The sequence below is a fragment of the Plecotus auritus genome (genome assembly GCF_963455305.1).
Source record: "Plecotus auritus genome assembly, chromosome: 9".
Lineage (NCBI taxonomy): Eukaryota > Metazoa > Chordata > Mammalia > Chiroptera > Vespertilionidae > Plecotus > Plecotus auritus.
This window is the reverse complement of record NC_137783.1, coordinates 139,962,575-139,986,734: the sequence shown is the minus strand read 5'-3', so window position 1 is coordinate 139,986,734 and position 24,160 is coordinate 139,962,575. Positions and strand designations below refer to the sequence as shown.

Here is a 24,160-nt window from a genome sequence, read left to right as displayed (position 1 = left end):
ATTGTTTAGAATTGTCAGCTTTTCATGTTTATTTTTTTTGTTGTTGTTTGCTTTTTAATTATCTACAGACAATTGTCCCCTATGGCCTACAGATTGCTCCCACTGCCCCACCCTTGGCACACCCATACGGAGGTGTTTCCAAGTGGGTTGTTCCTGGGGGTGGGGGAGGGGCGGAAGGTACACAGAAGATCCTGAAGAGGAGACCTGTGGCTGGTCCTGCAGTGTGACCAGGGAGCTTCCAGGTGGGAGAGGTGAAGAGGGCTTTCTAGGGGTCTAGTATAGGCTGAGGCGGAGGCAGCACTGAGCCTGGTGTCCAGGGGACCCTCATCGGCAGGTATTTGGCTCCGGTTCCTGATGGCTCCAGTTATGAGTGCCGTCTGGGTACAGTGCCTAGCGTTACAGAGAGTCCGGCACTGAAAGCTTCATCCTCAGGGTGACGGTGTGCCCTGGTGGATCTGAGGCTGCGGCCCTCCTGGGGTGGGCGTCCCAGCCTTGCGCAGTGGATGCCTGCCTCACCTTCTCTCTCCTTCCCTTTCCCTTTCGGCCATGCAGTCCTTGGAGGCAGCCATTCTATAAAAAAATCTCATAAATACCAGGAGATAAAGATCTAGGGCTTTTGGTTTTTATTTCTGCCCAGACTCCCTACACAGCCTTTTCGGTAGGAAATGTCCCTTTGGAGCTGAGATTTGCTTCCAGACTTCAAAGACAGGGCTTCTTAGGAACACGCATTTGTTTAAACTGAACTTGCACCAAGAGGCAGGCATGTCCACAGAAGCAGGCCGGGCAGAGCAGGAGGGTGCAGAGTCTGCTTTCTGTCTCGGGGAGCTCCTAAGCCTGTCCCCGCATCCTGCAGTGCGTCCCCTTGCTGGGTGGTGGCTCTCAGTGAGTGCGGAGGACTGGGGAGCAGGGGACCTCAGGACAGAGGCTGGGCTTGGTGCTGCCTGCTGTCCACATACCACCCAGGCCCATGACCGTAGGGGCCTCCCAGCCAGGAGTAGCGAGGAGACTCAGAGTGACAGGAGTTCCTCCAGCCGGGAGGGCCCGTGACCCTCAGAAGTCACTTTCCAGCTGGGATTTCCCAACTCTTGGCATTTGTACAGTGGTCCTTCTTTACTCTCTTTCTCCACCCCTTCTTTCCCTCTCTCTTCTTTCTTCCTCCCTCCCTCATTCCCTGAGCATCCATTGGGATACCAAGATTAAAAATTCCCAGTCCCCGGCTTCAGCGAGCTCAGACTCTGATAGAAAACCTGATTCGCTCAAAGATAAGAAAAGTTGATGGTTTTGTGTGCGTGTGTACGCTGTGGCTACGAAGACAATAAAACACAGTTACAGAGAGCTTGGAAATAGAGGAAGAAGAGGTCATTCAGTCCCCCTCTCCGGACAAGGGGCCCCCTCGTTTCCTGCTTTTGTTCCCGCTCGGGCGCACGTTCAGCAGCATTGCCTCCAGAAGGTCCGTGCAGTTTGGCTTCCTGCTTTTCTCTGCTCACCATCCTGCTGCATCGCAGCTGTGCGGACCTTCCTGGGCAGCGCTGGCCAGGGGACCTGCAGCTTGTCTCCACTGCTCGGTGCGTGCCTCCGGGAGGAGTAGCCAGGTCTAGTCAGTGAAACCACAGGACACCCCGTGAAATTTGAACTTCGTGTGGACTATGAGTAATTTTTTGGTGGAAGTCCCATGCAATGTGAGTCCCACCCTCGGCACGTCAATACAAATAAAAAATTATTTGTTGTTTATCTGAACCTTAAACTTAACGGAGCATCCTGTATTTCATCCGACAATTCTATGTCTGGAGTGTCTCTTTGCATGTGTATGTCAATGCTGCTTTGTTTAAAGACAGAGAAAACTATCTGGTTGATGGGTCTTCTTTCTCATTTTGTGGGGAACACCCTCCCTAACTTGAATCTCTCCCTTCTCTTGATCGTGCCTCTCTGACCACTCCGATCTCCACTGCTCTGTGGCTTAGCACACTTGGAGGTCATGGGGTCTAGCCCCGATGGTCCCCCTAAGCCCATCCCTTCCCCAGCCTCTTTCTGGGAGCTTCCAATGACTACAGATGTGGGGCTTGCTCCCTGTGGGGCGGAGGGGGAGGTGTAATGAGCACCCCGTCTTGGGCCCCTCACACTGCTTTCTCCAAAGCCCATCTGCATCGTTGGCAGTGATGGATCTAAGCAGTGTGTCCTGGGAGCAGAGGGAGCAAAGGTTCGAGGGTGTTGGTCCAGAGGCTGCAAACCCACAGAGGCTCCCCCCCCCCCCCGATCTTTATCTCCATCAATGAACTTATTTTTCATTCTAACGCAGCTTCAGGGTGATAAAAACATAAATTGAACTGGAAGACAGTAAAAACAAGTGATTGACTGGAGACTAGGAAGACAGTGTTGCCTTGTGGTTAAATGGATTTTCTGCTTAACTGAGGGTTAAGTAGCAGACTCATTTTGATCCAACCTCTGTTGCTGCAAATCTTTCTAAAACGTATTAGCCTGCTCCCTGGTTTTCCTGAGTGCACCATAATGACCATAATTGAATCTCTTTGCTGGCGGGGCATCCTGTGGGGCCGTCGGGTGCACTGTTGGAAAAGTCAGTCCTCTGGGTACAGCCGGTTCTCACGCCTTAGAGCCTGTGGCGTAGGCTGCCACCTCCTATCTTCCCAGTTACCCTGGGCTGGGGCTCAGGAAGGGACCACTTTACAGATGTGGAAACTGAGGTCCAGTTAGTGAAGGACTTGCCCCAAGTCACTCTCTGGTGGAGGAGCTCGACTGGAAGCCAGCAGAGGTGGCGGTGGTGCGTTGGCCCAGACTCCAATCCTGGCCCTCACTTGCTAGCTGGAAGAAGACCATTAAGCTGTGTGAGCCTCACTTTCTTCCCCCGTGAATTGGGCATAATAACCTTTCCTTGAAATGCTTTGCTGAGATGAAGTGAGGTAATGATATGGGTGGGCTGCACATCAGGGCCTTCATATATCGAAAAGAAAAATGGCACACACAGACTCACTCCCCTGACAAAATCAAATGTGCCCTGTTCTGGGTCCTGCATCCATCTTCTTTCCACGTTCCTGCCTCCCCTCCTCCATACTCTAGTGGTTTTGCATACAGACCCAGAGCCAGAATGTCTGGGTTTAATCCGGACTCTATTGTGGACTCTCTATGCAACTACATTTCTAGATCTCAGTTTTCCCATCTATATGATGGGGATGATCATAGGAACATGCCTCTTGGGGATGCCGTGATGATTCAGAGCAAGGGAGCTTATCTTGGGGCAAGTGTTTCACACGTTTACACGTTTACTTGCCGTTGTCATCCTAGGACTTGGTTGAGTCCAGGTTAACAAGCTTTCCTGGATGTGGTTCATATCCCGAGCATGTTAGCAGGATTGGGCTGAGGGCCTGAGCTCCCTGTTGGTGTCCCCAGAGTTTGCACGGTCAGTCTGGAGAGGGAGATAGAGATCCCCCTCTCTTGAGTCTGCTTCCTGCCCCTGTCTGGCTGATGTTTACCCTTCCTGGGGTGCTCAGGGAAGGACACCAAGAGGACCCTGGGTAACTTCTGAGGGGCCCTGGTCACTGAATAGAAGACTTTTGCCCTGACAGAGACCCTGCCCAGGGGATGCTGGCTTCAAATAGCCCTTCTGTATGTCATGCATTTCTAGCGTTCAAGAAGGCATTTGTTTTTCTCCTTACCAGGGGCTCCACTTGGAGCACAGAGGCCTATCTGTGTGTGACCTCTGGACCCTCCAACGGGAAGTTGTGCTGGGGTTGGGGGGAACAGTTTGCCAAGCCAAACCCTGGCCAGCGAGGCCACTTGTTCTGGCCTCTGGGATGCTGGGTCAGCTACTCCTGGGGCCTTGCAGGCAAAGCTACTTCAGCTCCTGAGTGACCGGCACTGACTTCTGCCAAGCCACCCCCTAGCTCTGTAGGTGACCCACTTCTGGACACCCTCTGGGACTCTTTGGGGGTAGAGGGGTGGTTACAGCTAAATAAATGTAGTCACCCTGGTATTTTAGGATAGAAACAGCAGTCTGTGTGCAAAGCCCCTGGGTAGGCTGGTTTATTTATGCGTTTCTTTTTAATGGGAAGGCTGAGAGAAATTACGTGGTTTGTGAATATTTACAGGCAAATTACTTCAGGGAGGAAATGAATTCATTCTCTCTCCTCTCCCACTGTTAACAGATCACCACTGTGGTTCCTGCCGCCTGTCTCCTACATCCCTCTTTTCTTTCTTGCAACTCCTTCAAGTCTATGCCTGCTCCAGAAGGAACGGCTGGGTAGAGGTGTCCGTGTAAGGCTCCATGCATTTATTGAGCACCTGCGGTATCCGAGGCCTGGTTCAGGTGCTGAGGATACTGAAGTGAACACCACGTCTGCTCTCACGGGTGTCCCGTTGAGGGGTGTGTGGACGAAGAAGAGCATTGCTTTGTTGGAGGAACCAGTTGCTCTGTCTGAGGCCCCAAGTCCTGCCGAGCCAAGGGAGGAACTGTCCGGCCACCGTGGGCCTTGTGAGGGCCGCAGGCAGGGGGGTCTGTCCTGGGAACCTGCCCCAGCATTGACCCTGAGCCCTTCTCAGTGGGAGAAGCTTCCATTGTGCTCTCTTTCCTTGTAGCTTTGCGGGTTCCTCCTCTGTTCTCTCCCCTCCCCCAGGGTGCCTGTGGGCTGTGTCCTCAGTTTAAACCCAGGTCATGTGAAGGGAGACCGGCCCTCTACCCTCAGGATTCTGAAATGGGGCCAGGGAGAGAGGAGATATTTCCAACTGTCTAGAGCAGCCGTGGGCAAACTACGGCTCGCGGGCCGGATCCAGCTGTTCTATCAGGTTCTCTTGCTCTCCACTCCACTCCTTTACTTTGAATTTATATTAGTTCACACAAACACTCCATCCATTCTTTTGTTCCGGCCCTCCGGTCCAGTTTAAGAACCCATTGTGGCCCTCGAGTCAAAAAGTTTGCCCACCCCTGGTCTAGAGCCTCCCCAGTCCTGGCTGCCCTCAGATGCTAATACAACGCACTGGGCCCTTTCTGTATTCAGTGAGGGCCCCTCTTTGACTTGCTACAGGAAGGAAGGAGTGGGGCAGGCCAGCTGGGCAGATCCTGGGGAGGTGTAAGGGCAGGGAGGAACCTTCCTAGGCTGGGAACCTTCGGGGTCAGCATTGTGACTGACCTTTGTCCCCCTGGGAGCAAACAGAGCATGCCATCGTGGTCTTTTTTAGATAGAGACTGCCTTCAATTGCTCCTAATGGGCACACACACACTGGTTGCACACCAAACCTTCACGTTCTCCCTGCACATGCCTATCCATATGCCTAAGCATACCTGAGCACATGCCTGCACATACCTACTCACACTCCTGCACACTCAACCTGCACCCACTTACCACCCACACATCATTCCCTTTGCAGGTTCCCTTTCTCCAAATCCACGTCCTACCAACTCCTCTCCACCCTTCATGTGCCCTCTCCCTCTCTCTCTCTTCCTCTCTCTCTCCCTCCTCTCTCTCAGGCTGCAACCCAACTTTTGGGCAATCTTGCTTGTTCTTCAGCTCATGGTCTACGGAACTCTGGATTACCTAGGACGCTTGACCCAGATGCTAAGCCCATCAGGGGCTCTGGGGAGAATGGGGAGATTGAGTCAGGGAGTAATCCTGGACCCACTGCAAATACCGTCTGAGGCTGGGGCATCTCTGGACCCCTTTTGTTTCACACGTCTATTCATCCATTTGCTCATTCGTTCCAGCTCATATCGATAGCAACGACCCAGGCAAAAGCATGGCCTGTGCCCTTATGGGGCTTACCTTCTTGCTACGATCCACCTAATTCATTTTCTCCATGGGTTATGGTTTGTTAAGGAGAAAATGACATTGGACCTTATACTTGTTTTTGGAATCAGAAGCTCTGGAATCCAGTTCCTGCCGCTTGCTAGCTATGTGACCTTGCACATGCCATATCATTCCATGAGCCTCAGTTTTTCCTCATCTGTAAAATGGGGATCAGGGTACCGCTCCTCCAGGAAGAGCTCTGGGCCCTGTGGACAGTAGCCATGAGCGCCAGTTTGGGGACTTCAGTCTATCAACCAAACCCTTCTTAAAGGGGGATGGGTGCAATAAACTGCCTGCGACTGCCAGCTTTCTGGGGCTGGAGCGAGAGGTGGGGACGTTGGCGAATGATGTGTTTCTAAGTACTGCTGGGTCTTTGAGCCTGTCTGTGGAATACCTACTTTTCAGCTGTGGTTTCTTTTTTCTGTCCCTTTAAGAGAAAGCAATTGAGAACAGACTAGCTTATCACACACATTAAGGAAATATGATGTTCTAGAGGTTTCTGCAAAGGGCAAGAGGAGTAGCCAGAGACGGTGGCTTAGTCATCAAGTGGCTGCACTGGAGGGCACCCCGCCAGTCCTGTCGTCTGCAGAGTAGAGATAGTGAAGCCTGTTGAAGGCTTGGAAAACCTCCCTGGCGTCTGCATGCTGGGCCCTGCTGGAGGGCGTCCCACAGTCTTCAGAATCCACAGAGAGGCCCCTCCGCTTCTCACCTGGTCCCCAACACCCAGGGCGGGAGGGTGCTGCTTGAGACAGATCCAGATGTTAGGCTGCCAAGGGCCTGGGGGACCAAGAGGTGGCTGAGTGTCTTTTTAAAAAAATATTATAACAACTTTAATTGGTTATTGGAAAATGATGGCTAACTTCTAGAGACGTGACACCTAAACACACACACACACACACACACACACACACACACACACACACACCTCCCCCCCACACACATGCATGAATGCACGCACACACGCATGACAAGGTGACTGTTAGCTCCTTGATGGATGGGACACTATCTTATTTGTTGCCCTAGAATCTAGAGGCTGTAATAGCACACAGTAGGGTCAACAGGTATTTGCTGGATGATGAATGAATGGAACCTTCCATAAGTATGTTCGTGCCTCTGTCTGTTCTGCCATGACTCTGGGCATGTTTGGTACATAGGACTGTAGTGCCTTTAAAAATATTGAGGTACAATTTACATACAGAGCTCAAGCACATTTTGACTTGTATACATACATGCAATCCACACTTCCAGCAAGATAGAGAACTTTCCCACCAGCCCAGAAAGTTCCCCTGTGGCCCTCCCAGTCAGTCCTTCCTCACTCCCCAGGGGCAGCCCTGATCTGCTTTCTATCACTGTGGGTTAGCTCTGCCTCTTCTAGACCTGCCTGGAGATGGAACCACAGTTGCACTCTTGTATCTGATGTCCTTTACTCAGTTTAACGTTTCTGAGATTCAACCATGTTGTTGCCTGTATGGGTAGCTCATTATTTTTCTTTGCTGCATAGTATTCCATCATGTTTATAAAAAATAATCTGACCATCCATTCACCCTTTGATGGACATTTGGTTGTTTCTAATTTGGGGCTACTATGTAGTCAAGCTACTGTGAACATTTGAGTACAGGTCTTTGGGTGGACACACACTATCTTTTCTCCTGGGAAAATACCCAGGGGTAGAATGGATGCATCAGAGATTAGGTGTATGTTTACTTTATAAGAAACTGCCAAACTGTTTTCTAAGATGGCTGTACCATTTCATACCTCCACCCGCTGTGCAGGAGGGTGCCAGTTCTTCCACAACCTGGTTAACATTAGGTGTGGTCAGCTGTTTAATTGTACCCATTCGATCATTGTGTAATGTTAACTCACTGTGGTTTTAATTTGCCCTTTCCTATCTGGCTGGTGAAGTGGAGCCTGTTTTCTTAGGCTTATTGTCATTTTGAATATCTTCACTTGTGAAATATCCACTCAAGTCTTTTGCTCCCTCCCCCCCCCCTTTTTTTTTATTGGATTGATTGTCCTTTTATTATTGAGTTAAAAGATTTTTTAACTTCTGGAAGAAAACCTAGGAGAATATCTTCACAACCATGTGGTAGGCAAATATTCTTAGATGGGGCATTAAAAATAGTAACCATAAAAGGAAAACGTGGAGAATTGGACTTCATCAAAATGTAAAACTTCTGCTCATCAAAGACGCTATTAAGAAAATGAGTAGGAAGCCGCAGACTGGAATAAGACCATCACAACACATGAATCCAGACTATGCCACAGCTATTTCTGAAGACTTGCCCACTCCAGGCACTTGCCTGCTGACCCTGTGAGGCCCTACAGCCAGCAGGCTCTTTATGCAACCCCATCTGATCTCGCTGGCCCTGTTCGGCTTCAGCATTCCAGGGTAAATCCCTCTTCCACGTGGCTCGGCCCTGCCCCTTGCTGTCTGCCAGCGTGTGGAGCTGCCTTCACCATCCCTCAAGGCTCTAAACTCTTTCCCCTGGAGCTTCCTTCACACAGGCTGTGCCTCTAGAACTTTGTCGCCCACGATCTCTCCTGGCCCTTCAGTGTGCCGCATGAGGCCCATGCACGAGGGAAACTTCCTTGCATTCCAGAAACTTCCTCGGATCCCAGAGGCTCTGTGGTGGGAGGAAGAGGCCAGGGCACAGCCTGCACTGTTGGCGTAGGGGGAGAGATTGAAGTGCCATTTAGAACCCCACTTTGCTCAAGGGCAAAGTGCAAACTATTGAAGGACACGTCGGTGCTGGTGCTGACCAGCCGAAGTGGACAGTGGTCAGAGTGCTGGATCCCAGAGGCCCCTCCTGGCCTACATGTCCCCCCTTTAGCTTCTGGGTGTGAGGAGGGGCTGGCAGGTGTTGGGAAGACTCTGGAGCCCAGAACAACAGCTAATTACCAACCAGTGCCAACCAGCATCGGGCAGGATCTGTTCTGGTGTGTGTGGTGGGCTCTTGGCCCTATGTCCGCCTTCTGCTCCTGGCTCACGGTCTTGTTTTTATCCCATTTTCTCTAAAGCCTCTTTATTCTTGTCTTTATTACAGTCATGTCAGCCCATTACCTTTCCAACAAGACCACAGATGATGAGAATGAATCCAGGCATTAATGGCCCAGCTCTGCCCTCAGACCTGTTGAACCCTTGCCGTTAGCTCTCTGGGGACCTTGTGCCATCACTTCTCATATTTATCTCAATGTAATGAGGTACTCTTCTATTCCCTGTCCACTATCTGTCTCTGTCCCTGGTCAGCAGACTCTGTGAAGGCCGCTACCACTTCTGCCGGGTCTACTGTCGTGTCCCTGACACCCACCCGGGGCTGTGCCTGGCCCCCAGGAATTGCTCAATGAAGACTTGACCAATTAGTGAGGGTTAACGAACGACCATCCAGCAAGACAGACAGCCCAAGCACATGCTCCCATTTTCCCAACTGGGAGACCGAGGCCTCCTGAACATCAGTGGCTTTGTTTAGGGTCTCACGGCTGGTAAGGGGCAGAGTCAGGAAGGAACAGCAGATCTTCTGGTTTCTAGCATGTTCTGCTCTGGGACGGCTGCCCTCCTTACTCCTAAGTTTAAACCCAGTCATGTGAGTGGTGAATGCTATAAAAATGTGGAGTGCTACATAAATAAACGGTACCATTAAAAATATCTATGGGGATTTTAATCATCCCTAACCACGGTAATAAGACAAAGCATTATTCTTAATATGGGCAAGGGTAGTGCTAAAATCCAGATGTTTCCTAAGGGCTTGATGAATTTCATGTGTGAATGCTTCTGTTATACATGGATGAGATGCAAAATATATTTATAAAATAAATGCAGGGAGTGAATTATAACAATACATCGAGCACATGAGTACCCACCACCTAAACCCTGAAACACCGAAAGTCCCGTGTGCCCTGCCTTAGCCTGTCTCTTCCCATCCTAGGTTTTCCATTTATCCTCCTCCTGCTTCTTTTTTTATGGGTTTTCCACATCCGTTATTTAACATTTCCTCCTCGAATAGGTTCATTCAGCAAATGCTTATAGGGCTTTCCTGCCACGGGTAGAGTTACAGAGCTCCCAGCCCAGCCCCGTGCCCTTCCCTTGTTACAAGGGAAGGAAGATCGGTGATTTTGTGGGCCTCCGCCAAAAATGTTTTCCTGGTGGTACGTGCACCCCGCCCCCCCACCGGCCCCTGAAGCCAATTTCCCTCCTCAAATGCCTCGTTTGCGTTTTGGCCCCCACTGCAGCCCGCTGTGAGCTTTCTCCACAAAATATTGGTGGCTCTGGCAGGGTGGCTGCTGCCATTAATAGTGTTCGCTTTGTCTGGAGGTTTTCTCCCCTCTGTGATTTGCTCCGTGTGCATCGTGGCGTTGAGACCTGGCCAAGCAGAACTCTGCTCCAGGGGCCTCGTACTCTTGCCGCCCGCTGAGCAGTGGTGCTCCGGCAGCTGTGGCACTTGGATGGCTGTGGTCACAGGGCAGGGGTGGCAGAGGGTGATGAACACTGGCTCTTTAATATCTGCATGACCTCAGGCAAGTCACTTAACTTCTCACATTCCCTGTCTGCAAGGCGGGTTTAACAACAGTGCCCACCACTGGCTGCCTGGAGCAGGGGTCCTCAAACTTTTTAAACAGGGGGCCAGTTCACTGTCCCTCAGACCATTGGAGGGCCGGATTATAGTTTAAAAAAAAAAAACTATGAACAAATTCCCTTGCGCACTGCGGGCCCGGGACGAGTTGGCTGCTAAGCAGGACAGGCAGCAGCACCCGGCGGGCCGGATAAATGTCCTCGGCGGGCCACAAGTGGCCCGTGGGCCGTAGTGAGGACGCCTGGCCTGGAGGGTTAGGAGGGGAAGCCCGTGAAGTCCTCAGCATGGTGGGGGGCCCTGTCTAGTTAGCTGCTTTGATCAGGTGAGACCAGGGCACTGATGGATGCCACCCACAGGCCTTCACAGTGTGTGACAGTTTGGGGTCTACAGACCTTTGTACCCACCATCCTTATGTGTTATGCCCCCAGATGACAGATGAGCAGACTGAGCTCAGAGAGGATGGGATTTGTTTGTGGCCCCCACTGGTGAATGGCAGAGTGGATTGGGGCCTCCTTTCTTTTCCATGGGTTGCTCACCCCTGCCCTCTTCACGGGGAGAAGCTAGGTGGGCTCCGGGGGCTGGGATGGTGGGATACGCTGGCAGGGAAAGAGACCTGTGCCTTGAGACCTGGCTTTGGGTAGGTGCAGGGTGAATTTCAATGATATCCTCTAGTCTCTTCCCGCCAGTTTTGTGCCATTTGTTACTCCTGGGACATGGTTGGGGGCCTCCTCCCCCAGGTCCCCTGGGAGTGGAAGGTGTGTGGGGATCTGGGATGGTGTCAGGTCTGTGGTCACTTCCCCATTACCTGCACATGGTTTGTCCACTTATATTTTTAACTCTTGCCCTGTTTCCCTCCATCACTGTTCGGGGCAGTCTCAGGAATGCAAACCAGTTTTGCTACTAGCCAGAGTAGGACCTGTTCAGGAAGGTGTATCTGCTGCTTATGAGGGTGGGGACAAGATGGGAGGGTGGGGGGTCCAACAAAGATAGAATGGATTCTAAAGCTAAACAAATTGGGGCAAAATTTTCACCTCTTGGAAAGTAATGACATAAGCAACCATGCTTTTAGTGCTTTCTATGTGTTAAGCTGATATTATCTGCACTGACTCAATTCTCACATCAACCTTATGATGTATGTACTTTTAGGATTCCCATTTTACAGATAAGGAAACTGAGGCTTAGAAAGTAGAATTAGCTCTCACACAGTTAGTGAGGAACACAGTTGGGATTCAAAGCCAGCCCTGCTGGATTCTAGAACCTGGAATTCTATTTCCTTTCCTACCTGCAGTTTGGATCTTTCCCCAGCCATGGTTGGTGCAGAGCTGAAAAAAATTTACCCAGTGGGACCCCTGTGACAATACTCTGTGTCGTTTGCTGGCCGCTGGAGGTTGATTCTCATCTTCTTAGCATGGGAAGGCAGCATGAGGGAGGCAGTGGCTTAGAGGGTAGAAGCCAGACTGCTGGCTTTCTTAGCTTCCCTGTGCCTCAGTTTCCTCATCTGTAAAATGGAAGTAATAAGCTGACTTCTTATGACAGTTAAAGGATGTAAAACATTTAGCACCTGGCCAGGTCCTAAGCAAGCACTGACTAGATATTGGCAGGTGTGAATATCGCTCTGTACAGACAAAGCCCAGAGATCAGGCGGACCCACCCTCCAGCTAATTTGGGATGCTTTTGAGCTGATCACTAATTGCCCGTTCTTTGCTTGAGGCTACTCTCTGGAGCTCTTAGAAGTCTCCCAGATTCACCTGACTCACTGTTACCACTGTGTGTCTGTCTTAAAGCCCCTAATTGCAGCACAAGGCAGGCAGTCACACCGAGTGTGGACCTACTAGGAGCCTGGCCAAGGCCAGTGTCCGTTTCACCTACACTCTCTGGCTGAGAAGTTCTCTTTATCCTCATTTTGCAGATGAAGAAAAGGGTGAGAAGCCAGTGTGTAAACAGGAGCTGGCTGGGTATACCTTTTCACACCTTTTCTCCTCTGTACACAGCCGGCAGGTAGATACTCTCAGAGAGCTGGGACCCGGGGAGCAGCCGCATCCCAGGACCCCTGCTCCCCAGACAGCTGTGGTTATCAGCATGTCTGCGCACGCTCAGCAGCTCCTGTACCCGTGCTGACCCGTGGAACTTTCTGTGAGAGCCCGGATGTATGCACGGTCCAGTATGCGAACTACATGCCACACTGAGCACCTGAAGCATGACTAGTGTGACCGAGGGACTGCCATTGTAGTTTTATTTACTCCTTATTGATTTCAGTGGCCACATGTGACTAGTGGCTGCCCTATTAGAAAGCGTAGGTTGGAGGAGGGATTTCCTGCAGAGGGATGTGTTTTACAAGAGCTGGTGGCAACTCGCCGGTGGGTTTGTTTCTCTTGTATCCAGAGAAACTGGCCAGGATTCAGGAGGTCATGTGTCTGAGTTGACTTGACACTGATTCCCTGCCCATCGCTCCAAGGAGAGGAGAGAGCGAGTGAAAGGAGAAATCCACGCATCTGGCTACCATTGCCTTTCTGCAAACAAGGCTGTGAGGGCGCCTGGGCACGCGTGTGGAGCAAACCACGAGGAGCTCCGCAGTCATGCCTGGTGGAGGGTTTTCCTGTTGAAGCCATGCGTGGCCTCCAGAGAGGGAAGAAAGCGAAGGAAGAAAGACGTGCCGATTTTCCCCGTGCAACACCCTTGCAAACCACCCTCACGTCCGTCGCTGGATTTCATTCACCCGGGGAAAAGAGTGTTGCATGACTTCATTGATGAAGTCTTTTCACAGTTTACGAATGTTTGCACAAGTCAGAGCTGGGATCATCAGAGACGCTGAGGTTCTCACTTCTCCACAGAAATGAGTCACGGGCGGGGACTTAAACAGCCAACCAGTGCCAAGTCCTGTAGGGCTCTTCCCACCTTTAGCCAAGAGCAGGATTCAATTGCCCTATTTGGAGCCTTTGGGGGGAAAGTTGCTCTATTGGCTTCTATTGCTGCTAAGAAAAAAGCTTTCCATGATTTGTCTGTTCCTTTGTGAACTTGCTATGTGGCCCAAGACAAATTACTTAACCTCTCTGAGTCTCAGCCTCCTCATCTGGCAAAGGTGGGCAATGATACCTTGTGGGGGGCTTGTAGGAATTTGGTGAGACAAAATGTGGGCCTGGCCTTGGCAAACAGCGAAGCTCCCCTGGCCCTTGAGAGTGGCTGTGATATGGCCGAGGGAGGCGTCTCCCCAGGAGGCTTCAAGTTCATGATGCTGATCCAGGAGCAAGCCAGGGGTGGACTGAGTGCCAAAAACCCAGAATTGTGGTATTTGTGGGATGGAAAGGAAAGAATACCCCAGACCAGTAGGAAATGAGTCTTTATTTTCATAGTCTGTCAGCAAGACACTGCAAGCATTGGAAAAGGAAAAATAATAATAGTTCACGTTCAAAAATGTAGTCCCGCCCACCTTCTCCCAACCCTTGTCTCTATGGGACTGTGCAGGGTGCATGGAGCTGAAAGACCCTTCCAGAACCCTTGGCCCACACCAGCCTCTTTACGAGTGCTTTGGAGACCTGGGGAGAGGGGTGCTGGCTGGTAGGCTAGTACACTGGAGGGCAGCATCTCTTGGTATTTCCTGGGCTGTCAGAAGGACACCCATCATGTGGGTGTGCTCATTCTGTCGCTAAATTCAAGGCTTCAGACATCATGGACTCGTTCGTATCCCTTGGTTGGTGAGGCAGGCAGCATCTTTACTACTGGGCTCTCCGAGGCCAGGAAGGAGTCTGGCTGCTGCGTGTGCATATGTTCATGTGCACGTTTACTCTGAGCTGTAGAACAAAAAGGGTGATGGGATGGCAGGTGTCTGAGGAAACCTAGAACTTGGTCAAGCAGGGCTCGATACCCCAGAAGGGGACATCATGAGGTTTAGAATCCTGTATCTCCCTCTGGGCCTCTACTTCCTCATCTGTACAATGGAACTGCTAATACCTGACTCACAGCGTAGAGAACAGGCTAGTGAAGACCCAGGTGCACAGTGGATGCCAAGGAAACGGCAGTCAGGACAGGATGACCCCATGATGGTCCTGAAGCCAGCTTCTGATTGTGGCCCCTTCAGGAAATGGCATTTTTGCATCTGAGGCAGGAGTTTTTATTCTGTCTGGGTCTCCACATTGTTGGGGGGCATCTAGTGCAAGGTCTGTCTCTCCTGAGGCCCTGCTGCAGGCCCTCAGAAAATAAGGCTGCCCCAATCTCCACTGAGAGTCATCCAGCCCTCTGCAGTCCCAAGCCTGGTGTGAGGGAGTGACTCCATTCTCTGTGCGCTTTTGGAAAGTGGGCCTGAGGTAGCTTTCTCCTTTCCCTGTCTCCCCACTCACCGCTGAACCCTTCAGAAAGGATGGCAGTCAGGGCCAGCAGAGAAGGACCCCTGGGCTTGGCACTCCGCCATGGGACTGAGGTGTGAGCAGTGGGACCAATCTCATTGGGCCCCTGCTCCTCCCACCTTTGTGGGGAAAAAGCAAGTCTGCCTGAAATCCATCTGTCATCATTTCTATTCAAACTTTTGAGCTAATTGGCTTATATGTTTAATTAATAGTGGACACGTTGGGTCCCCCTGAAGAGGTTGGAGTGCTTGCATCTGAACCCCCAGTGTGGGGAGGCTGAAAACCTTGGCAGTAATTAAGGAGCTGGAGGGGGCATCTTTCTGGTCTGAAAAATTACTGCCCATGCTGCCACCAGCCCCTCCTCCTCATGAGCACTGAGAGGTGCTCAGAGGCAGCCCTGTCCCCTCTTCTGTGGGCCATCCCCCTCCTGGTTCCTACTGAATCCCCAGGCACAGGAGAGCCAGTCACCAAGGTCTGGGCGACTGCTCGGGAGAGAGGGGACAGGCTCTGGGAGCAATGTGCAGGGCGTGGTGCTGCTGGATGGGTTCATTGTCATGGCCATCCTCAGTCCCCGTGGCACAGGGCACCCCTGGTTCTCAGCTGTGCAGCCTTTTAACCCAGTGAGCTTCATTCCGTCTGTAACAGCGCCTTTATCAATGGTCTGTGTCTCAGCTGTCAGTGAGGGGCAGGAATTTTATTCATTCACTCAAAAATATTTATTGAGCACCTACAATGTGCTGAACTATTCTGGGTACTGGGGTTATAGCAGTAGACAAAGGATTTCCCCCTGTGGACCTTACACTCAGGGACCAAGGGTTTCCTGGGGTGTGGGACTTTGAGAACTAAACTCAGGGTGATAGGTCACCTGGAGCAACCACAGTGTTCATCACAAGGACCTTGCCTCCTTGGGCCTTCGTTACCTCTTCTGTAAAATGGGGATAGAAATAGTGCTTGACTCTGTGGGGACATGGGTGGATTCATCACAAATAACCCAAGCAGAGCCATTGCCTGACCTTGAAGCCACGCGAAGAATGTTTGTTCTCTAAGCTTCCCCGTCACTTGCTGGGCACAAAAGATGAGCTGACATTTCTAAAACCAGGGCTTTTCCCAACTCTTCGTCTCCCACCACCCTACCCTCCCATCCCCTCCCCAACCATTTGACAACTGCCCGTGGACTGAGGCCCCGAAGAGGAGGAAGCTGTGTCTTTAAGTGTTCCGAACAGCACTGAAATGTTATGACAGTGCATCTCACAAGGGATGCAGTTTCCACGGCAACCCCACACTAAGATAAGCAAGCCGCCTGTATTTTTTTTCTGAAAGGTTCAGCAAGAGGGGCGGGAATTAGGCGATCTGTCAGCGGGTGGGACTTGAAAGCAAGAGCCACGTCCATTAATCCTGGAGCTCTGATTGCATTATCTGGGAATGAACGTGCACCATTAGAGGAGGGAGAAGCGGGGTCCCTTCCCCCGGCACCCCATCTTCTGGACTCATGGCAAGAGGAAGAAAGAGAAAGAGCCATGGTCAAGTTTTGTGTGAGAAATTACAGCCCTCGGGACTCTACCAGTTCCACCTGCATCGAGTGTTTCCTAGAACCTGGGGACGCATGTGTGTGTGCCTGTGTGTGTGTGTGTGTGTGTGTGTGTGTGTGTGTGTGTGGTGTAGAGCTCAGGACTTGTATAATGGACTCAGGCTTTGCAGTCAGACAGACACGGGTTCAAATCTGGCTTTTCAAATGGCAGGGATATTGGACAAGCTGTTAACCTGTTGGAGCCCCAGTTTCTTCATCTGTAAAATGGGCATAATGGTAGTTCTGCCTCTACTCATTCATTCAAAATGCCAAGCAGTGGGGTAGTGGCACAGCAGGGGACTGGGTAGAGGCCACTGCAATAATCCCAGTGGGCAACGGTGGTGCGCTCCTGCGGCACACAGGTGTGAAGATCAGACATGTACTGAACTTCCAGTAGGTTTACCCCGAGTAACTGCCACCCCTTACTCTGCCACTTTGGGTTGACTGGGTCCCTGCAGCCTGAGACCCCATTTTCTGCTCTAGGAGCAGGGAGAGGGTAGAATTCCTCTCACCAGACCTCCTGGAGGAATCAATCTTTACCTCTTGGGATCTGATCAGTTCCCAGGTGGTGTGGGGCCTTAGGTTGCATAGCTGTGGGATGCACACATGTTTTTAGTGGAGACACATGGGGCCAACTCCATGCCCTGAGCCCACTGCAGACTGGCTCCAAGGGCCGGCCTTCTGTGACTCTGGTGTGACATGGCACCTGCCAGAGGCCCTGCTCTCAGGCCTGCTGAGAGTCATAGTCCACAGACACGGCCTGTCTCCTGCACTGCCCACCCCAGACCACAGGCTGTGCCACAGCTGCATATGCACCAGAAGGCCTCTGTGTGCCCCCTCACCCCCTCAGGCACCCCTCTTGCCCTTTCCACATCACATCTGCATCTCACCCCTTTGTCCAGGAGCCCCTTTGCCCACGATCATCAGCTTTTACAGAACAGCAACTGGGAACTCCCAGGATGTCAGGAGGAGCAGAAAATGGAGGCTCCTGGTTCATTGCTAATTTATTTTGACAACTGTAATATCATTTTAATTACTTATGCTCATACTTCAGAGGTCACTGGCAAATGACCCGAGGTGTGTTTTTCGTGCCGTGGAGGAGGCATGGAGTAAGAGAGTTGTTTTCAGCTTTTATGGTTGTTTTGCTGATTGGTGGGAAATGGATGTCAGGGTCCTCTGCCCCCACCCCCACCCCGTGGGTTCCTCCTCCACCACCGCAGAAATGTTCTATTTTCACACCACTGCGCCAGAAAGCAAAAACCCAGCTCAGGGTCATGTGGGCGGACCGAGCCACGGTCCCTGTCTCAGGCAGGGCCTCTCCTCTCTGAATTGTATTGCCAGCCCCTCTGGGCTGTGTCCTGCTTACAGTGCTCACAGTGGAATCCGGAATGCCAGGGAAGGCAGAATGCTGGAGATCGCTCGCCCCCTCCCTGCCTATGAGCACAAGGGCAATCTTGACCAGAGGACAGGGATAGCCTGTCACACGGCAACAAGCAAACCCCAAGCCTGCTGACCCAGGCCCCTGTGCGCCCGCTCACCCTCCTCTGTCTGCCCCCTGCGCTCTTGCCCCAGCTGGCAGAGCAAAACAACAGCTGGGCGTTTGTTAACATGCATATTTCTGGGTCTGTAAGGGCTTTCTCAAGCCAACAGACACTCTGGAGACACTGGCGTGGAGGGTGTGGACAGGACTGGGCAGGGCTATGGCTGGTGGGCTTCTTATGTGATTGGCTTTGAGCATATCAAGAACATCCCCCACCCCCAAGTAGCATCCTCATCCCATTGCAGGTGTCCCTGGACCTGACAGTCCACCACTGCAGGGTCTTCCTTTAGGAATGAGCATTGCCCTCAGCAGTCTTTGCAAGCGGGTATTCCTGGGAGGAGTTGCTCATGAAGGCCACAAGGAAGGGCCTAATAATGACTCCTCATGTCTGTTGAGCACGCTGTGCTGTCCACTCATCTGCTTTCTCACAACCACCCAGGAAAGCAGGCAGAGCAAGGCTCACTCTGCCCATTTCACAGATAGGAGCTAGAGGCTCCTGCCCTAACTGGTTTGGCTCAGTGGCTAGAGTGTCAGCCTGGGGACTGAGGGGTCCCAGATTCGATTCCGGTCAAGGGCATGTACCATGGTTGCGGGCACATCCCCAGTGGGGGGTGTGCAGGAGGCAGCTGATGTCTCTCTCTCATCGATGTTTCTAACTCTCTATCCCTCTCCCTTCCACTCTGTGAAAAATCAATAAAATATATTTTAAAAAAAAAGAACTAGAGGCTGCAAGAAGTTGACTCTTCCAAAGGCACATGGGCAGTAAGTTCATAAATCAGACTCTGCGCTGTACCCTGAGGAGGGTGGAGGGTTAGGAATAGGAGAGGGAGGGATGAGGGGCCAGGTGAGGGGTGAGAGAGGAAAGGCTCTGGTGGGGGCCCCAGTGGTCACCATTGTTTCCCTCCCCATCTTGGCAGCTTAGAAGGTCCATTCATTCATTTCTCACAGCCTACACGGGTGGACTGGTTTTGGAGTAAAAGACTTGGTGATCTGCTGTGTTATGGACGGTATGACCTGAGCTAAAATTAGGGGATGAAACCAACCTCTCAGGGTTGACATGAGGGTTTTAAAGTTACCTCCTGTGCCTACACGGCACTTCGCACAACACATGGTCTCAGCTACAACTTTCCGAGCGGGGCAGACCCCTGGCTGTCTGCTCAGCACCTGGAGCCTGGGTCCTTGTCATTGGGCCCAGGAGTGGTGATGGACAGGAGTATTTTCCCACTTGGACCAGGACCAGGGACCATCCTCGGTGATGTCACAGCCCAGTAACTGTCCCCACCACTCTCTCCTGAGCATCCTCCTCCACTCCTCTGTCCAGCAGATACTTCTGGAATATCCAGTACAGATAGACATCATCCTATGTCCTGAGACTAGAACGATGCACCAGAAAGCCCCCTGCCCTCATGGAGCTTCTTACCTATGGGCAAGGGCAGAGGAAAGAAACGGGGAAACAAAGTAAGTATAAAACGTTCGAATGGGAGTAGTGCTGTGCAGGAGGCAGGCAGGGAAATGTGGTGGGAGCTGGGTGGGATGGGAGGAGCTACTTTGAATGGGGCGTTCAGGGAAGGCCTCGCTGAAGAGGTGCAAGATGAGGCCGTTTCTGATATCTCTGTGAAGCTCCAGGGGAAGAGCATTGCAGGCAGAGGGACCAGCAAGTGCAAAGGCCCAGGGGTGAGATCTGCAAGGAATCCAGCGTGGCTGGAGGAGAGTGCGTGGCAAGGCGAACTGTGTGCAAGTGATGGGTGAGGTAGGATTGGGGGCGGGGCTTTACAAGACAGAGCAAAGGGTTTGTTTTTTATTTGGTGTGAGAAGAAACAGTTCGTTTTAAGCAAGGGATTGGAATGATCTAATTGCATTTAACTCTGTAGAGAACACTGGTGGGGCAAGAGTGGAAGCAGGAGATGAGCGAGGAAGGAACTGCAACATCGAGGCCAGAGATGATGGAGACTGGGACCAGTGCAGTAGTAGTTAGAAACGGTGAGCAGTAATTGGATTCAGGACATATTTGAGGGTAGATCCGGTAGGGCTTGCTGATGTATGTGAGGTGTAATGGACAGAAGGGATAAAGAGTGACTAATAGCCCTGGCCGGTTTGGCTCCGTGGATGGAGTGTCGGCCTGCGAACTGAGGGGTCCCGGGTTCGATTCCGGTGTGGGGCACATGCCTGGGTTGTGGGCTCGATCCCCAGTGGGGGACTTGCAGGAGGTGGCGGGTCAGTGATTCTCTCTCATCATTGATGTTCCTATCTCTCTCTCCCTCTTCCTTCCTCTCTGAAATCAATAAAAATATATTTTTTTAAAAAAAGAGTGACTAATAGATTTTGGGCCTGAATATCTGGGAGAAAAGTCCTCCCATTAACAGAAGTGGGGGAGGGGTCGACATACCTGCATTGTCTCCCTGATGAGACTAAAGATTCTAAGGACTGTTTCTGTGCCAGATTCATCACTTTATCACCTTTGTGCTTAGTGCAGGGCCTGAGAGGATGAGGTTCTTGGTTATGGTTTGTGGAGTGGTATGTTCAATGGGGAAAGAGACGAAAAGTGTGAATAAATGAAAGGAGGAATTAATAGCACTCCATGCTGAAGGTGGAATAGCATCCAGCCGTTCCCCAAGAGGGTGATGCACAACACCAACCCTTGGCTCTAAATGACTGTACAGCAGAGTTTGGGAACCAAGGTGTATTCTTGCCTCCCTTTCTGGAGACTCAAGATGCACACTGGGTCCCAAAAAGGCTCTCACAAAAGATCCTATTTAGCCCTGGCCGGTGTCGCTCAGTTGGTTGGAGCGTCGGACAATGGACCAAAACAGCCGTGGGCAAACTACGGCCCGCGAGCCGGATCCGGCTGTTCTATCCAGTTCTCTTGCTCTCCCCTCCGCTCCTTTACTTTGAATTTATATTAGTTCACACAAACACTCCATCCATGCTTTTGTTCCGGCCCTCTGGTCCAGTTTAAGAACCCATTGTGGCCCTCGAGTCAAAAAGTTTGCCCATCTCTGGACCAAAAGGTTGTGGGTTCAGTTCCCAATCAGGGCACATACATAGGTTGAAGGTTTGATTACCCAGTTGGGATGTATACAGAGGCAACCGATCTCTCTCTCTCATCAGTAAAAACATATCCTTTTTTTTTTTTTTTTTTTTTTGAAGATTCTATTTAATGGGTTAAGCCAGTATTTCTCAGACTTCACTGATCACAGAGCCTTTTTTTTTTCTGGTGCTCTTATTAACATCTGAACGCACTTCAAGAAAGGTTCTTCAGGCCAGCCCCACTCATATCTGCTCAGTTGCTGGCTGCCTCTGCAGAGGGTCAGAGGGCCAGAGTGCCCTCCCACGCTAGCTCTTGGGAAATCTCCCTCTGTGGTCGAGGATTATTCTAAAGACAGTGCCATAATTAGCATCATAATCATGGCATCCCTTACTGGGGCCTCACCCTGGGCCAGGCAGGGCTGTGAGCAGTTTCCATGCAGCGTTCATTTCAAGCTCATCGCTGCCCTGTGACATGGGCCCTGTCATCGCCATCCTCACTTTACAGATAAGGGGAGCAAGACCTTGAAGGGTTAGGTGGCTTGCCAGCTGGGCAGTAGCAGAACCAGGATGTAGTCATATGAAGGTTACAGAGAACCCCCCTCCCCACCAGCCTAGCCACTACCCTATCCTGCTAGGAGCTGGGGACCCTCCCCCATCTATCCGGGACCCTGGTCTAGCCCCACTGGGGCCCCCAATTTGGTGTCTGCATTGCTAGCTTGAGTGTGGACTCCCCTGGGCACCCCCTCCCCCTGCCCGCAGCCATCCTGGAGCCAGTGCTGAGCATCTCAAAAGCCCACGGAGTTGGAGAGTTTTAAACAGGAAACTGGTATAATTTTGGTCAGAAGCTCAGGCAAGAGGGGAAGCTCTGCCAGGCACAGCCACATCCAAAAGAAACAGAGAGGGAGGGTTTAGGGTTTCAAGTTTGTGCATTTAAGGGGTATTAAGGCAAATAAAGGACTTTTATTCGGCCCTGTCCAGGCCCGGCCATGTCCTGCTTTTCTAGTCTACCCTGACCACCCCCCCCTCATTGAATTGAATGGAACTGGGGTCAACCAGGGGAGCCCAGCACAGGGCAGCCCCACCTCTCACCCTCGCCTTTATGACTTGGCGTACGAGCCCCCTCCGCCCGCTCTCCCAGGCTCTGTCCCAGCCAGTGTGTCCCCCTCCTCAGCCTTCCCCTCCCTCGTTTTTTGTTCTCGTGGGAGCTCCCCAGAGATTGGGCCACTGTCGGGGCAGCCGGTGCAGAGAAGACACAATGGAACCCTTGTGAGGCTGTAGGCCCCCCCTGCCCCCTCTCCAGGGGCCCCGTGGAATATTCCTCATCATTGCCCAAGACCTCCCTGAACCTTGTCCCCTGGAAAACCAGACTAAACCGGTCTGGTAGGGAGAGAGATTTTCTGGATCCCAGGAGCCTGTCCCCACCCCCACCCTATTGCTGCTGCACCCCAACACCCATGGCCTCTCCAAGCCACACAGTGCCAGCCCCGGATTTAGCGGTTTTATTAGATACCAGTTCGTTCTTCCCTCAGATTTCCCCAACCCATATTCAATTGCATTTTAATTCCACAAACATCTATTAGCCTTCAAGGGTGAGGGAATGAATAAGCAGTGGCTTCTGGGTGGGGAGGGGCACTGTGGTGGGGGAAGCAGAGAGCAACCACATGGCCAGGCACATCATCAGGAGTAGCATTTACTGAGTGTTTACTATGTGCTGGCTACGATCTATGTGGTCACAACAACCCCATGAGGTAGCTGCTGCTATTCTTGCAGGAGAGGAAACTGAGGCAGGAGGAGTGATGCTCCTTGTCAATGGTTAGAGTCTGCAAGTGGCAGAGTCGGGATTCGAACCCAGGCAGGCTGCTCTCAGGTCTGCTTTTAGCCATCCACTGCATTGATCAGAATGCTTCATTACCAAGTGTCCGTGAGCCAGGCCCTGTCTTCACCACCACCGCAGCCTCTCCCCAGGACACATGCTTTAAGATGTGTGATGCATGTTTCGATCCTGGTCTTAGGATGACCACGCAGGTACTGGAAAAACAGAAAGGAATTGCAGGAGGCCCAGAGCTCCTGGGTCCTGCAGAGCTGAGACTGGACCCTCTTCTGGCTCAGCTGAATTTCACGTTAGCCCACAGCTCAGCATCGCCAAAATGATGCTGTGAATGAAGGCCAGTTATTGCAGGAGACCAGGATCCAGGGCCAGACAAGCCGCTCTGCCTCTGAGAGCTGGCCACGTGGTCCAGGGATTTTCCTCACTGACCAATGGGTCTGTGTTTGTGCAACGCTGGGAAGCTTTGCTGGGAGTGCATTTGAGACTGATCTGCTCGGGATACCTCTTCCTGGGCTGTCCCGCAGGACGCTGGATGACACCTGTCTGCAGAAGTTTCTGGTCTCCCCACCTGGGCCAGATATATCCAGGCCCCTTATGACCCCCTCTCTGAGAGGGGGGCTGCCCAGGATTGGGTGGAGGTGAGCAGGGACTTCTCAGGCACTTGGTCAGATCATAAATCAGGGCTAATTGCAGAGCTTCCCCCCACAGATGCGCGGTGTCTGCCCGGAAGGCTGTCTCCTGGGAAGGGAGACTTCGGGAAGGCCACAGTGGCTGTCTGCCATGAGGTGACCCCTCCCTGGCTGCGGACTGCAGGGGCTTGACCTACAGGCCCAGGCCACACAGCCAGTCTAGGGCGGCGCCAGGACCAAACCTCAGATCTCCTGGCCCCCAGTCTGCCGCTTTTTAAGCTCCCTGTGCTTATTTACTAGTATGTATTTTTAAACAGCATCAGAATAAGAATGGCAGGATTGCCACGGCTCAGGGATGGGTACGTGAGTCTTCATTGTGGTACCCTTGCTGTTGGTGTGCGCATATTTGAAAATTTCTGAAATCAACAGTGAAAGCCATACATGAATGTTACCTTCTCTGAAAGAAAAGAGTGCATTCGTTCTTCCCTATAGCCCCTTTTGCTTCCCCCACAGGACTGAGGCTAACTTGCCATTGCTTTATGATTCTTCTGTTTCTGTCTGTCTCAGTGGAGTGAGCTCTTGCATTGGTGCTGTTGGCTTAGCTTTGCTGCCTGGTGTATCTGTGTCTGCCAGCACAGAGCCCGGCATAGGTAAGCACCTTCGGACTAACAGTGTGCATATGGCATCTGGAGAAACCTCAGCAGCTTTGGGGAGTTCTGGGGCATAGTGGGAGAAAGTGAAAAATATCTACAGGAGTCAGGACACCTCAGGCTGGCGGTGAAGAGTGTGGAAGACAGTTTGAAGTCCACCTCCCTGCTTTCCCCCATTATTTCACCTGTAGGATGGTGACCATGATGGTTCTGGTGTCA

General features: G+C 51.8%; 1 protein-coding gene across 1 annotated transcript in view; it reads left to right on the top strand.

Annotated features, from left to right (window-relative positions):
* The window catches only part of TSPAN18 (tetraspanin 18), a 148,234-nt gene that overhangs the window by 40,432 nt on the left and 83,642 nt on the right, over window positions 1–24,160 (top strand). The gene's annotated exons all lie outside the window — the stretch shown is intronic.